Source organism: Crocuta crocuta, unplaced genomic scaffold, assembly GCF_008692635.1.
Source record: "Crocuta crocuta isolate KB4526 unplaced genomic scaffold, BGI_CrCroc_1.0 scaffold25, whole genome shotgun sequence".
Lineage (NCBI taxonomy): Eukaryota > Metazoa > Chordata > Mammalia > Carnivora > Hyaenidae > Crocuta > Crocuta crocuta.
Window position 1 is genome coordinate 10,704,886 of NW_027532015.1, and position 15,376 is coordinate 10,720,261.

The following is a 15,376-nucleotide window of genomic DNA, read 5'->3' on the forward strand; positions in this document are numbered from 1 at the left end:
ATCATAAGATTTATAATACTTTATAATCTACTTCCCATTGGAAGAATCATTAGGCAGTTCTCACGATTTGTTTTGCTGTGCCACATAAAAGTGCTTTAAGAAAATTATAAATATGTGTGTGTAAACAATTTATTAAATGGTATCAGATATATAAGCAACTAAAGAATAATATATTTCAGAGCCAGTATATCAGAAAAAATGAATTTAATGTTGAAAAGTTTTAAACAATTAGATTTTGTGAATGCTTCCTATAGTAGATTTTATATGTAAAATACATAAAATATAAAATATATAGAAAGAAAAATATAGAGATACAAAGAATAAAAGAGAGATGGATCCTCAAAAAATTACACAAGAACAGACAAGTCAGAATTCACTCTGTGCCAAAGAGTACCACTTAAGTTGCCTCTTTTGGTGTTCTAAATAAAATTCTTCCCTGCTTCATGGAAATTTATTTATTTATTCAAGTTAATGTTTTAAGTTTTACTTTTGTAATAATTTAGCTTAAAAGATTCACTAACTGCCATATTTTTCTAAGTGTCACCAATTACTTATGTTTTGCTCATATACATAATTTTATGTATATTCTATATTTCAAAACAATTTGAGAACAGGTTGGAGATATTATGACCTTTAACTCCTAGATATATCTATATTTTTGAAGAACAAGTACATGATCTTACATAAGCACAACTCAATTATAAAAATTAGGAACTCTAACATTGGTAGATGTAATTGATGTAATCAAATCCAAAATTATTGTTTTGGCAACTCTAATATCATTTGTGGTTATTTTCTCCAGATGAATCAATTAATGAGATACACTCTATTTTGTAGTCATATCAGTTTAGTCTCTTTTTAAAGATGTGGGAAGATTCCTCACCTTTTTTTGTCTTGATGTTGATACTGCATGGTCAAGCTATTCTGTAAAATGTTCATCAAATGGCGTGCCTGTTGTTTCTTCTGAATTACTTTAGTCATTTCTGCATGAATACTGCAAAAAGGAAATGGGGGCTATTGCTCCTTTTGATTAGGCATATGATGCTAATATGTTATAGTATTGGTGATTTTTACTTCAAAGACTTGGTTCAGTGTTTGCCACTGTAAAATAAAATCTTTGGATCCATGATAATACAAAACAAAGTTTCTTATTTACAGTAGAATGCCAGTCAATAAATATGGGAGAAATAAGAGTTAGAAAATCATCATTTGTGTCTAAAAAGAGCGATTGGATACATCTCAGAGAATCTCACAAACTGCTCACAAATTGAAGTAATAAGCTCACAAATCCAAAAGATTAAGTATAAGGCATGGGATTAGGGTCACACCTCTTATATTTAGAAATTTACTGTAGATTCTAGCCATTGCAATAAAGCAATAAAAAAAAGTAAACGTCATAAGGATGGCAGAGAAATAAAACTAACCTTCTTTCAGGATGGTGTGACTGTTATGGAAAATCCTAAAGAATCTATAAAACAATTAGTGATCTGAATATTTTCTTTGAAATGTCTTTTCAAGTTTTTTGGCCATATGTTATTTGGCTTGATTACCTATCTTTTGGTTTAGACCGTTCTTTATTCTGGATGTAAGTCTTTCATAAGATATATGAAATATTTTAATATGATATATGAGTAGTGCTTTACTCTCCCTTACCAATGTCTTAGATAAAACAGTTCTCAATTTTTTTATGAGTTACAATTTGTCAGTTCATTATTTTTTGTATCATGTTTTGATATCATATTTAATAACTAGTTGCTTATCAAAACTCAAGAAGCAATAATACAAATTGCATTTACTGGTAAATTCTATAAGAGTGACTGATAAATTGTCCACGATACTACCAGAGGGGATACAGTTGAGTATGTTAGTGACTTTATTTTTGCCATGCAGTGTTTGAAATATGTTTGTTTTTTCTGGGCTAGCATAGTCAAAAAGTACAGCTGAGTATTAGATTTTGGAATTTAGTCAAAGCATATTGGAAGCCACTCAAGAAGAAATTTCTTAAAGAAAGCAGGCTAAATCATTGAAATTACCATAATTTAAGCCCTGGGTGGAAGAAGGCATATAAAGAAGAAATGGTAAGGATAGGGAAAAAAGCTAGGATCAAATCATAACACAAAATCCAAGGGAGAAAAAAGCTGAAAATATAAGAAAGTATTGAACATGTAAAATTCTGTAAAGAGTCAATAAAATAATGAAATAGAAGACTTACTAGAACAATTACAAAGTCTCTGATGACTTGAACCGCAGCAGTTTAAGATGGAACTGAAACCAAATACTACCAGGGTAAAAAGAAATCTGAACAGTGATATGGAGACAGATGCATAGAGTACATTTCAAGGTGCTTGAATTTAAAAGAAGTAAATGGGATTATAGCTAGCTCTTCTTGAAAGAAGAGAGTTTAATATATGTAAATGCTGAATGGGAAGGAAGAAAAGAACAGTATGAGGATTTACAGAGAGCAGTATTTTGGAGAGGCTGAAGACCCCAAGATCTAGAATGTTGTTGGTAAGAATTAGTTGGTAAGGAGCATGAAAGTAATCTGGAAAGAAGATAGAAATGACGGGTAGCTTCAGATAAACTGATAGGTGCAATACTGGGAAATGGAGTAGGTAAGGCCTGGCATGAGAGAGTGTTGGAGAATGGAGAGTGGTGTTGGGGGCACAGCTTTGGGAGAGGAAGACCATTAAATTTTGGAATTGGTGGGGCACCTGGGTGGCTCAGTTGGTTAGGATCTTGATTTAATAACTTTTGATTTTCGCTCAGGTCATAGACTCATGGTTTCCTGAGTTCAAGTCCCCCCATCAGGCTCTGCACAGACAGCATATAGCCTGCTTGGGATTTTCTCTCTCCTTCTGTCTCTGCCCCTTCCCCATGCATGCTGTCTTTGTCTCTCTCAAAATAAATAAACAAAACTTAAAAATTAAAAAAAAATCATGGACTTGGTATTGCACACAGTGTGGGGAACTGAATATAGAAGTAAAAACATGTTGGAATCCCTTGGTGGCTCAGTTGGTTAAGCATTCAACTTCTCAGGTCATAATCTCATGCTTCATGAGTTTGAACCCTGCATTGGGCTTTATGCTGTCAGCTCAGAACCTAGAGCCTGCTTTGGATTCTGTGTCTCTCTCTCTCACTCCTCCCCTCTCCTTTTGTCCCGCTTTCTCTCTCTCTCTCTCTCAAAAAAAAATTTTAAAAATGAAGTCAAAAAAATGTTGCTGAATGTAAATTGGGATCCAGCTGACATTGGCAAACTCCAGGACATGTAGTCTTTTGGTTTTGTTCAGTAGCCTTCAAGACTAAAGTGGTGAGGAGAGATGAGGGAAATTAAAAAGAGGTAGAACAATATAGAAAAAAATTACTGCTCCATTTTCTTTTCATGACTGTAAAATAAGCTAATGTGGTTGTCATAAATTTGAATAACCGAATAAAGATAACAATGAATAACTTTTAGTAAGAGGTTGCTATAATTATATACTATGCTCTACCTTTGGCAGTTTTAGGCTGGCAGTGGGTAAGACCATACTCCTTATACTATTGGTTCTAAAATTCCTTTCCCACATGATCCCTAACATGGTTCTTCCTTCTTTCTGCAAATCCATCTTCTGCAAGGTAGACTGTGTTTGCAGTGTTTGCACCCATAGGCCTGAGTGGTGTCTGAGGGTGGCTGAATTTTGGCTAATTTAGGAGATGGAGTTGAGGAAATAGAGCTTCGATGTATGGACTCGGGTGTCCACATCTAGGCACATGCTCTTTGGGCCTTTCCTGGTATAGGAATAGAGCAAGGTGTGTGGAAAACTGTGGGGCAGGTCATTGGGTCAGGGCCCTAAATTTGTATTCTTGCGCCAAATGCACAAAACTGGTAAGGGTTATTTTAATTTGTTGAGTTAGAGTTTGTCCCAGAGAGTTGGACACCCAAGCTCCCATTCTTATCAAGTATGCAATGCTATCTTTTGAAACCTCCACAATGAGCTAGAACTTAGTGTTTATTTTGGAGACACTGATCACATTCTAATGGTGATATGAAACAAACTAATAAAACAAAGCATAATGTCCAGAAAAGTTTTAGTAGGATAGTAAGGGATACTTGAATATAAAGAAGAAGCATATTTAGACTGTAGAAAATATACTATAATATATCTGGACTGGTTTGTAATTAATGGGAATTCAGATTTGACTACATGAATCTGATGTGATGTTTGGATTGGTTGATTTATACTCAGCAATTTGCATTACTTGGTGTCCATGTGTTTCAGATGTTTAGGAAGAAGGAAATATGATTGCCTGGGGAGAAGATCTGAAACAATATGTGTAATAAACCAGAAGTGATGGCATGGGGAATTCTAGCCAGGCTTAGGGACAGTGGACAGATATTTGAGGGTTCTGGGAAGAGAGATTTAATAATTATTTCTTTTAGAGATCAACTTTACCAGAGGATTGTTGAAGTCTTGTCAATATACTCCCAAAGGACAGCCCTCTATTAGTGAAAAGCATTATATGGAAAGGGCAGAGAAAATTTATTTTTTTTTATATTTCTAAATTTTCTTTTATGTTTTATTTATTTCTGAGAGAGAGAGAGACAGCATGAACAGGGGCGAGTCAGAGAGAGAGGGAGACACAGAATCTGAAACAGACTCCAGGCTCTGAGCTGGCTCTCAGCACAGAGCCCTATGTAGGGCTCAAACCCACAAATTGTGAGATCATTACCTGAGCTGAAGTCGGACGCTTAACCAACTGAGCCACCCAGGCACCCTGAGAAAATGTATTTTTATATAGATTTACTACCACCACCACCACCACCACCACCACCATCACCATCACCACAACTGCTTTGTAATTTTGCTGGTTCAGAATGCAGAAGGAAGCCATTGTTCCACAGAAGTGACAGTGAGGGACTTGGCAAATTAAGGCTTGGATATGAAAACCTCTAGAACAGGTTCATGAACAAATAAGCATGGGGCAAAACAGCAGCACACAGGACTAGGGTATGAAAATATGTCACCTATGTCTTGAAGACTTCTCTAAATATGTGAAGTGAGGATTTTTTTTTTCTTTCATAGTTTCTGGTCAAGTTGGTTTCCATATAACACCCAGTGCTCATCCCAACAAATACTCTCCTCAGTGCCCATCACCACCCTTCCCCTCTCCCCCACCCCCATCAGCCCTCAGTTTGTTCTCGTTATTCAAGAGACTCTCATGGTTTACCTCTTCTCCTTTCCCCCACCATTTCCCCCCTTCTTCTCCCCCATGGTCCTCTGTTAAGTTTCTCCTGTTCCACTTATAAGTGAAAACATATTGTATCTGTCCTTCTCTGCCTGACTTATTTCGTTCAGCATAACACCCTCGAGTTCCATCCATGTTGCTACACATGGCCAGATTTCATTCTTTCTCATTGCCATGTAGTATTCCATGGTATAGATAAACCACATCTTCTTGATCCATTCGTCCGTTGATGGACATCTAGACTCTTTCCATGATTTGGCTATTGTTGAATGTGCTGCTATGAACATTGGGGTCCATGTGCCCCTATGCATCAGCACTCCTGTATCCCTTGGGTAAATTTGTAGCAGTGCTATTGCTGGGTCATAGGGGAGTTCTAGTGTTAATTTTTTGAGGAACCTCCACATTGTTTTCCAGAGGGGCTGCACCAGTTTACATTCGCACCAACAGTGTAGGAGGGTGCCCATTTCTTCACATCCTCGCTGCATCTGTAGTCTCCTGATTTGTTCATTTTAGCCACTCTGACTGGTGTAAGGTGGTATCTCAGTGTGATTTTGATCTGCATTTCCGTGATGATGACGGACACTGAGCATCGTTTCATATGTCTGTTGGCCATCTGGATGTCCTTTTTGGAGAAGTGTCTGTTCATGTCTTCTGCCCATTTCTTCACTGGATTATTTGTTTTTTGAGTGTGGAGTTTGGTGAGCCCCTTACAGATTTTGGATACTAGCCCTTTATCTGATACGTCATTTGCAACTATCTTTTCCCATTCTGTTGGTCGCCTATTAGTTTTATTGATTGTTTCCCTTGCTGTGCAGAAGCTTTTTATCTTGATGAGGTCCCAGTAGTTCATTTTTTCTCTTGATTCCCTTGCCTATGGAGATGTGTCAAGTAAGAAATTGCTGCAGTAGAGGTCAAGGAGGTTGTTTCCTGCTTTCTCCTGTAGGGTTTTGATGGTTTCCTGTCTCACATTCAGGTCCCTTATCCATTTTGAATTTATTTTTCTGGATGGTGTGAGAAAATGATCTAGTTTCATTCTTCTGCATGTTGCTGTCCAGTTCTCCCAGCACCATCTGTTAAAGAGACTGTCTTTTTTCCATTGGATACTCTTCCCCGCTTTGTCAAAGATTAGTTGGCTATACATTTGTGGGTCCAATTCTGAGTTCTCTATTCTATTTCACTTGTCTATGTGTCTGTTTTTGTGCCAATATCATACTGTCTTGATGATTACAGCTTTGTAGTAGAGGCTAAAGTCTGGGTTTGTGATGCCTCCCATTTTGGTTTTCTTCTTCAATATTACTCTGCCTATTTAGGGTCTTCTGTGGTTCCATACAAATATTAGGATAGTTTGTTCTAGCTTTGAAAAGAATGCTGGTGCAATTTTGATTGGGATTGCATTGATTTTGTAGATTGCATTGGGTAGTATTGACATTTTAACAGTATTTATTCTTCTAATCCATGAGCATGGAATGTTTTTCCATTTCTTTGTGTCTTCTTCAATTTTCTTCATAAGTTTTCTAAAGTTTTCATCATACGAATCTTTTATATTTGGTTAGGTTTATTCCTAGGTATTTTATGGTTTTTTGTGAAATTGTGAATGGGATCAGTTTCTTGATTTCTCTTTCTGTTGCTTCATTATTGGTTGCATAAAAATGCAACCAATTTCTGTACATTGATTTTGTACCCTGCAACTCCTAAATTCATGTATCAGTTCTAATAGACTTTTGGTGGAGTCTTTCATGTTTTCCATGTAGAGTATCATGTTCCCTGCAACAAATGAAAATTTAACTTCATCTTTGCCAATTCTGTTGCTTTTTATTTCCTTTTGTTGTCTGATTGCTGATGCTAGGACTTCCAGCACTGTGTTAAACAACAGTGGTGAGAGTGGACATCTCTGTCGTGTTCCTGATCTCAGGGGGAAAGCTCTCAGTTTTTCCCCCATTGAGGATATTAGCTGAGGGCTTCTCATAGATGGCTTTTATGATGTTTAAGTAAGTTCCTTCTATCCTGACTTTCTTGAAGGTCTTTATTGGGAAGGAATGCTGTATTTTGTGAAATGCCTTTTTATATCTATCAACACAATCATATGGTTTTTATCTTTTTTTTGTTAATGTGGTGTATCACATTCATTGATTTGTGAATATTGAACCAGCCCTGTATCAAGCCCTGAATTCCACTTGATCATGATGGATAATTCTTTTTATGTGCTGTTGCATTCGATTTGCAAGTATCTTGTTGAGGATTTTTTCATCCGTATTCATCAAGGATATTGGCCTGTAGTTCTCTTTGTTTGCTGGGTCTTTGTCTGGTTTTGGAATCAAAGTGATGCTGGCTTCGTAGAATGAGTCTGGAAATTTCTTTCCATTTCTATTTTTTGGAATAGCTTGAGAAGAATGGGCATTAATTCTGATTTAAATGCCTGGTAGAATTCCCTAGGGAAGCCATCTGGCCCAGAGCTCTTATTTTTTGGGAGATTTTTGATAACTGATTCAGTTTCTTCATTAGTTATGGGTCTTTTCAGAATTTCTTTCTATTCCCATTTGAATTTTGGTGGTGTGTGTTTGTTTAGGAATTTTTCCACTTCTTCTAGGTTGTCCAGTTTGTTGGCATATAATTTTTTACAGTATTTCCTGATAATTACTTGTATTTCTGAGGGATTGGTTGTAATAAATCCATTTTCATTCATGATTTTGTCTATTTGGGTGCTCTTTCTTTTCTTTTTGAGAAGCTTGGCTAGAGGTTTATCAGTTTTGTTTATGTTTTTCAAAAACCAACTCTTTGTTTCATTGATATGTTCTACTGTTTTTGTTTTGTTTTGTTTTGTTTTTTTTTGGATTCTGTATTGTTTATTTCTGCCCTGATCTTTATTATTTCTCTTTTTCTTCTGTATATTGGGTTTCTTTGCTGTTCTGCTTCTTGTTCATATAGGTGCACTGTTAGATTTCATATTTGGGATTTTTCTTGTTTCTTGAGATAGGCCTAGATTGGAATGTATTTTCCTCTTAGGATTGCCTTTGCTGCATCCCAAAGGGTTTGGATTGTTGTATTTTCATTTTTATTTGTTTCTATATATTTTTTAATTTCTTCTCTAATTGCCTGTTTGGCCCATTCATTCTTTTTTTTTTTTTTAACAAATAGTTTATTGTCAAATTAGTTTCCACATAACACCCAGTGCTCATCCCCACAAGTGGCCCATTCATTCTTTAGTAGGGTGTTCTTTAACTTCCATGTATTTGGAAGTTTTCCAGACTTTTTCCTGTGATTGTTTTAAAGTTTCATAGCATTGTGATCTGAAAGTGTGCATGGTATCATCTCAATTCTTTTATATTTATTGAGGGGTGCTTTATGACCCAGTATGTGATCTATCTTGGAGTATATGCTATGTGCATTTGAGAAGAAAGTGAATTCCATAGCCTCAGGATATAGAGTTCTAAATATATCTGTCAAATCCATCTGGTCCAATTGTGTCATTCAAGCCCATTGTTTAATTATTTTTTGTCTAGTTAATCTGTCCATTGCTGTAAGTGGAGTATTAAAATCCCCTACTATTAGCACATTCTTATCACGAAGATTGTTTCTGTTTTTGATTAATTGTCTCATGTATTTGGGTGCTTCTGTATTTGGTGCCTAGACATTTATAATTGTTAGCTCTTCCTGATGGATAGACCCTGTAATTATTATTCTTCATTCCTTCTTCATTCCTTGTTACTGCCTTTAAAGTCCAGTTTCTCTGATATAAGTATGGCTACTCTGCCTTTCTTTTGACTTCCAGTATGATAGATATTTCTCCATCCCCTTACTTTCAATCAGAAGGTGTCCTGAGGTCTAAAATGAGTTCCTTGTAGGCAGCAAATAGATGGATTTTGGGTTTTTTTATCCATTCTGCTACCCTGTGTTTTTTTATTGGAACATTTAGTCCATTTATATTCAGTGTCATTATTGAAAAATATGGGTTTAGAGTCATTGTGTTCTTTGTAGGATTCATGCTTGTGGTGGTGTCTCTGGTACCTTGTGTTCCTTGAAACATTTCCCTCATAGATTCCCCCTTAGAATTTCTTGTAGGGCTGGTTTAGTGGTGATGAATTCTTTAAATTTTTGTTTATTTTTTTCTCTTCTCTTATTCTGAATGACAGGCTTGCTGGATAGAGAATTCTTGGCTGCATATTTTTTCTGTTCATCACATTGAAGATTTCCTGCCGTCCCAATCTGGCCTGCCAAGTTTCAGTAGATAGGTCTGTAACTACTCTGATAGGTCTCCCTTGTATGTTAGGGCCCTTTTATCCCTAGCTGCTTTCAGAATTCTCTCTTTATCCTTATATTTTGCCAGTTTCACTATGATATGTCGTGCAGAAGATCGATTCAAGTTACGTCTGAGGGGAGTTCTCTGTGCCTCTTAGATTTCAAATTTTTTTTTTTAATGTTTTATTTATTTCTGAGAGAGAGATAGTGACAGCATGAGCAGGGGAGGATCAGAGAGAGAGTGAGACACAGAATCTGAAGCAGGCTCCAGGCTCTGAGCTAGCTATCAGCACAGAGCCTAACGCGGGGCTCGAACCCACGAACTGTGAGATCATGACCTGAGCCAAAGTCGAATGCTTAACCGACTGAGCCACCCAGGTGCCCCTGTGCCTCTTAGATTTCAATATCTGTTTCCTTCTCCAGATTGGGGAAGTTCTCTGCTATAATTTGTTCTAGGACTCCTTCAGCACCTTTCCCTCTCTCTTCCTCTTCTGGAATTCCTATGGTATGGATACTGTTCCATTTGATTGTGTCACTCAGTTCTTGAACTCTCCATTCATGCTCCTGAATCAGTTTATCTCTCTTTTTCTAGGCTTCCTCTTTTTCTATAATTGTGTCTTCTAATTCACTTATTCTCCTTTCTGCCTCTTCAATCTGTGCATTGGTTGCTTCCATTTTATTATGCACCTCATTTATAGCAGTTTTTAATTCATCACAACTATTTTTAAGCTCCATCTTCTTTGTAGCAGTAGCTTCTCTAATGTCTTCCATGCCTCTTTCAAGCCCAGTGATTAATTTTATGACTATTGTTCTAAATTCTTGTTCAGTTATGTTGCTCATATCTATTTAGAGCAGTTCTTTAGCTGTCACTTTCTCCTGGAATTTCTTTAGAGGAATGTTCTTCTGTTTGTCATTTTGGCTAGCTTTCTGTCTCTTGTCCATTTTTAAAACTTGTTATGCACTCTGCACCTGCGAGTACTGCTGTATTAAAAAAGGCTCAATACCTGTCCAGGGCCTGTGCATCCAGGAAGTGTTCTTCTAATGGTGTCTCTTGGTCCCTCTTGTTGAGACATCGATTATTTCCCTACTCGTAGTGGTATTTAGGACTCTCCACCATGTGTACTTTGGCTTGTTTCTTGAGGTGGCCCTGGAAAGGAAAAGAGACAGACAAACACACAGGGAACAAAGGCACTCAAATGCACAGACAAATCCAACAAACAAGCAAATCAAAAGGGAAAAAGAAAAAGAAAACAAAAGACAAAGGACAGTCTAAAAGCATAAAACCAGATTTCCCAGCTACAAATAAAGAGCAGGGTATATGCAGTGCTGATGGAAGAACATATAGAGAGAAATGAGAGGCCGGGAGAAAGCAAAATTGGACAATGATCAGGCAGATAGACTAAGGGACTTAATTCAGAGAGAGAAAGAGGAGAATATGGTAGGAGGCAAGGAGAAAGAAACAAAGATGTTACCCAAAGAAACAATATAGTCTGATTACTCCAGAGAGAGAGAGATAGTAAGCCAATGATGGCGATGTAGAATATGCATCTAGAGAATGGATTAAATGTGACTGTTCAAGCAAACCAATGACCAGAGTGCCCAGTCCAGTGGAGGGGAGGGATACGAATGAGACAAGGGAAAATATATATGAACAGAAAGAATTGATCTGGAGTGAATCATGGCAATACATCAATGTTGGTCTTGCCCCAGGCTCTAGTAAAAAAACAACAACAACAAAAAAAAACTCTCCGGTGTGGATGGGTGTGGTTTGGTGTAGGCAGGTCTTCCCTCCACTGTTTCCTGTGGGCTGCTACCTGAGACCCAGCCTTGGTGGTTGTGGGGAGAAAAATGGTGGCGTCCCAGTCCCTTCTGAAACCAAGTGTTGCAAATCACCCTTTTGGGTCTGATCTCCCTGTGCTATGGGCATAGCCAAGGTGAGCCATGTTCTATGTCCCAAGCCCTGCCTTATTTCCAGATCTTAGTCCATGTAACTTTAATAATACCGACTGAAATGTAATCCCGCAGGCCAGGCTGCCTCCCAGCTGGGGATTGAGCTGGGAGAGCAGTGGAGCAGTTTCTCCTGGCACCGCCTGGGACAGGGGCACTTAGCCCAAAGTCAGCACCACAGCTGGAAATAGGATTGCTCTCTGAACACCCTGCACTTAGGGATGGGGTGTTAGGATCCCTCTCCATCCCGGTCCATGGTTTTTCTCTTTTCCAGGGACAGTTTTATGAGCAGCTTCAACCACTCTTTCTCTTCCCCTCTTCTCTCTGCTGCTCCCCGGGAAGTGGGCTCCCTCCCCTCCATGTCTCCAGGTCCCTACCCGTTTTTATCTTCCCCAGTTTGCAATCACACACCTATGAGGCTGTTTTCCTAGTGGACTCTGCCCCTTTTCCTTCTAGATCTCTGCGGTTCAGTGTCCTATGGTTTCAGGCCTTCTGTGTTTGAGAGATGCCAGCGAGCAAAATGTATGGAGCTCCCTACTTCTCTGCCATCTTGCCTCCAAGATGAGGATTTTTAATGAAAGTAAAATCTCCAGCTTTATAAAGGGAGCTCAGAAGCCAGCAGTGTTTTCTTGTTGTTAATGTGATTCTACTATTACTCAAAAAAGATGAGATATGTTTGTTTTGCTGATGAGCGACTGGATCTAGTTTATATTGCTCTAGAAAACAGAGCTGGCACCAAATCATGGATATTATACAAGATGCATTTTGGTAAAAATGGCATCTTGTTTTCTAATTATTACAGCTGTTGTAAAAAGTCCATTAATGGAAAGTAAATCAGGCAGAGGCAAGAAAACCACTTGACAAGGGATTTTATGCAGTGGAACCAAATGAAAACATAGAAAAGTATTAATGCTGTTTATAAAGTGCTTTGATATTAATAGTAGTGAATTTTAATTTCTGTGTTCTTAACACATTGAAAGAGAATGAGCAGAAGGTAGACATAGCAAGAATTCTGGGGATGTAAGCAAATTTAAGTGGACATAGTTTAACAATTCAATTTGGTAGAAGTTTGTTAAAATGCGTATTTAAAAACCATTTTCTAAACTGTTAGCTCCCTGAGAAGCTTCAGGAAAAGACATAACTACAGTATTTTGGAAACATTTTGTTCCTTTGTTGGAAGGATGCTAGTGTCTCTATTCATAAAGTATCTTTTTTCATAAATCCCAGCAACAGTCATTCAAGAGTACAAAGACAGTGTATTATCCATATAGTGGATCTGCAACCCCCGACTCATATGTGCATACATACCAAGTACAAAATAGTTGAAATTTCATTATAAAGGCATGTGTTTTCTAAATACAGCAATGGGGAAATGGTGGTAAATGTTTGCACATTATATGTACTTAAGGGTTAATATTTGAAGAGGTATCAAGTCCCTTAAACAGAGATTTCATTAATCAAAGCATGTCCATCTGATAACAAGGTTGGCATTTAACCTACATTTTCTTTTACGAGTCTCCTTAGTTTTCCTAGTTGCCTTTTTTTGATATGGTCTCCTAGGAGTCTGTGCATAGCATCTACCTGTATGACACAGGCTGACATGGGTGTGAATATATGTGCACATATAGTATTGGGGGGAATGTAATGGGATGAGGCAAAAAGAAGGCCTTCATTCTCTGTGAGAAGGAATTCAGTCTGGTGCCTGGAGAATCTATTAAAGTTGATAGAGTTTTCTTTTCTAGAATAAAGGATTAAACTACCTAAAATGAAATATTTTATTTGAAAATGAGAGCTTCTCTCCATATATGTAGGTAATAAACCAACTTCTTTTCTGATATTCTCCTTAACCCATTGCCTTTACCTTTATTATAAAAGAGGGAAAAATTAAAATGGAGGATTGTTTGCAAAACCAAATTTTTTGTTCTCATATCAAAGTCTTACAATTCAAAGAAGTATGTAGAAATTACTCTGTCCTTTTCATAATTATCCAAATGGCATTAGAAAAAAAATAGTTTTTCTTTATAAGTGAAATTATGTTCTATATTATTCCAAGGTTTCATGGAAAGCTTTGCATGTGTGAGTCAGCCTCTCAAAGCAAATCTCATTTACAATTCATGACATCTTTTCATCCCAATTATTTAGTTTCATTTCCTTTGCATTTTAGTTCTTTTAACTTTTAGACTTACATTCATTTAGCCCAAATTGCTATAATTTTATTCTCCCTTTGCCGAAAATCCACCATTGCATGAGAAGACTTGATTAACCTTTTTTCTCTTGTGAAATTGTAAAACTCAAATATGGATCTGGGTTATTAGTCTACCATGGAGGGAATGCAGCAGAAATGTCATACAGCTAACATATTTGTGCATTGTATCACTGGTATTCAGATTAATTGTCACAATAGTTCTTTTCAAATTGTTATGTCAACAATTTGACAATTTAAACATTTACAATCCTATCTTATTTCCTATAAACATGTCTGCGAAGTGATTCTAATTTTTCCCTATTTTGTTAGTTATTGTTAGACATTATTTTATGGCATTGATTTTGAATTACTACATATATTTCCATCCTCAGGTAAGTAGCAAGGTAAGTTTTAATATTGTTAGGTTTTTAATGTTGGGTTTTTCCAAGGTTGTATTTATTTTTGTATTTTAAAATTTATTTTTATTATTAATTTTTATTTGAAGTAGTTTAAGATTCATAATAAGTTGCACAAATAGTAGGGAAATTTCCTGTGAATGCTTCATCCACATGAGAACATCTTACATAATCACAATACATTGTAAAAACCATCGATTTTTGGGAAAAACTGGGAATTGATATTAGCACAACACTATTACTTGAGTACAGGTCTTAAATGAATTTCTTCAGCTTTAACATGCTCTCTCTTACAAATTTATTGATGAATGGTTTTATGAAATTTTATCATATCTAGATTTTGATGAACAATCACCACACTCAGGATACAGAATGATTCCATCACCACAAAGAAATTCCCTCATCTTATGCCTTAATAGTCATACTGTTCTCTAGCCCTTGACAAAGTGAGTGAAGAGGAGAGGAAGATACAAGCTTATATTTAAAAAGCAGTTTGAACCATATATATGCCTAAGAAACTAAAATGGCTGCTATTTGCCTCTCGGATCGTAAATAAGCTCTGCTTAAGTATTTATCTCCCTTTCCCTCCAGCCAGTCTAGTATGTTCCTCATCCTTTTTAATCAGACCAACACTTTGTTCCTGTACACATGGCAGGTCTCTCCTTCCCTGGATAATTGCCTGATTCCCTCTTGTTCATTTCCAAAATTACTTACTGAAGTATCTGATCCTCTCACCACAACTCCTTCTTCCAATACCCTTGTTCACCCATTCCACAGGGTCATTGTTTGATTTAGAAAAGCTGTCCTCTCCAATGATCCCTCCGTTTGTTGCAAGAAAACACCTTTTCATGGATTCACTCTCCTCTTTAGTAAGAATGTAATTGTTCATGATATCAATAAAATTGTTCATGATATCAATAAAATTATTTTAATACTTTAATTTCTTTTCATTTTATACACCTGTTACCAAAAACCCTACCATCTGTTTTGTGTGCTCTTGCCTTTGAATTGCCGAGCATGGCTGGAGAAACTTGCAAAGTGGCACATCTAGATCACTATAAATTCGTGATCACCAACCTCAAACTCAACTCTTGTCAATCTTTTTGTTTTCTTTTTCTTTTTCATTTCTTGAGTTTGCTTCTTTAAGCAGTCTCTACACCCAGCATGGGACTCAAACTCATGACCCAAAGATCAAGAACCATGTGCTCCACCAATTGAGCCAGCCAGATGCTCCAATTTTTTTTTTTTTTTTTTTTAAATATTTCTCAGTCTTTTGAGGAAAGTAAGCTTCAAAGTGCTTATGATCTCTTCTCACCTCCAGTTCTCCCTTTATCATGTCTTACTCCCCAAAGGAAAATTATTTTTCTGC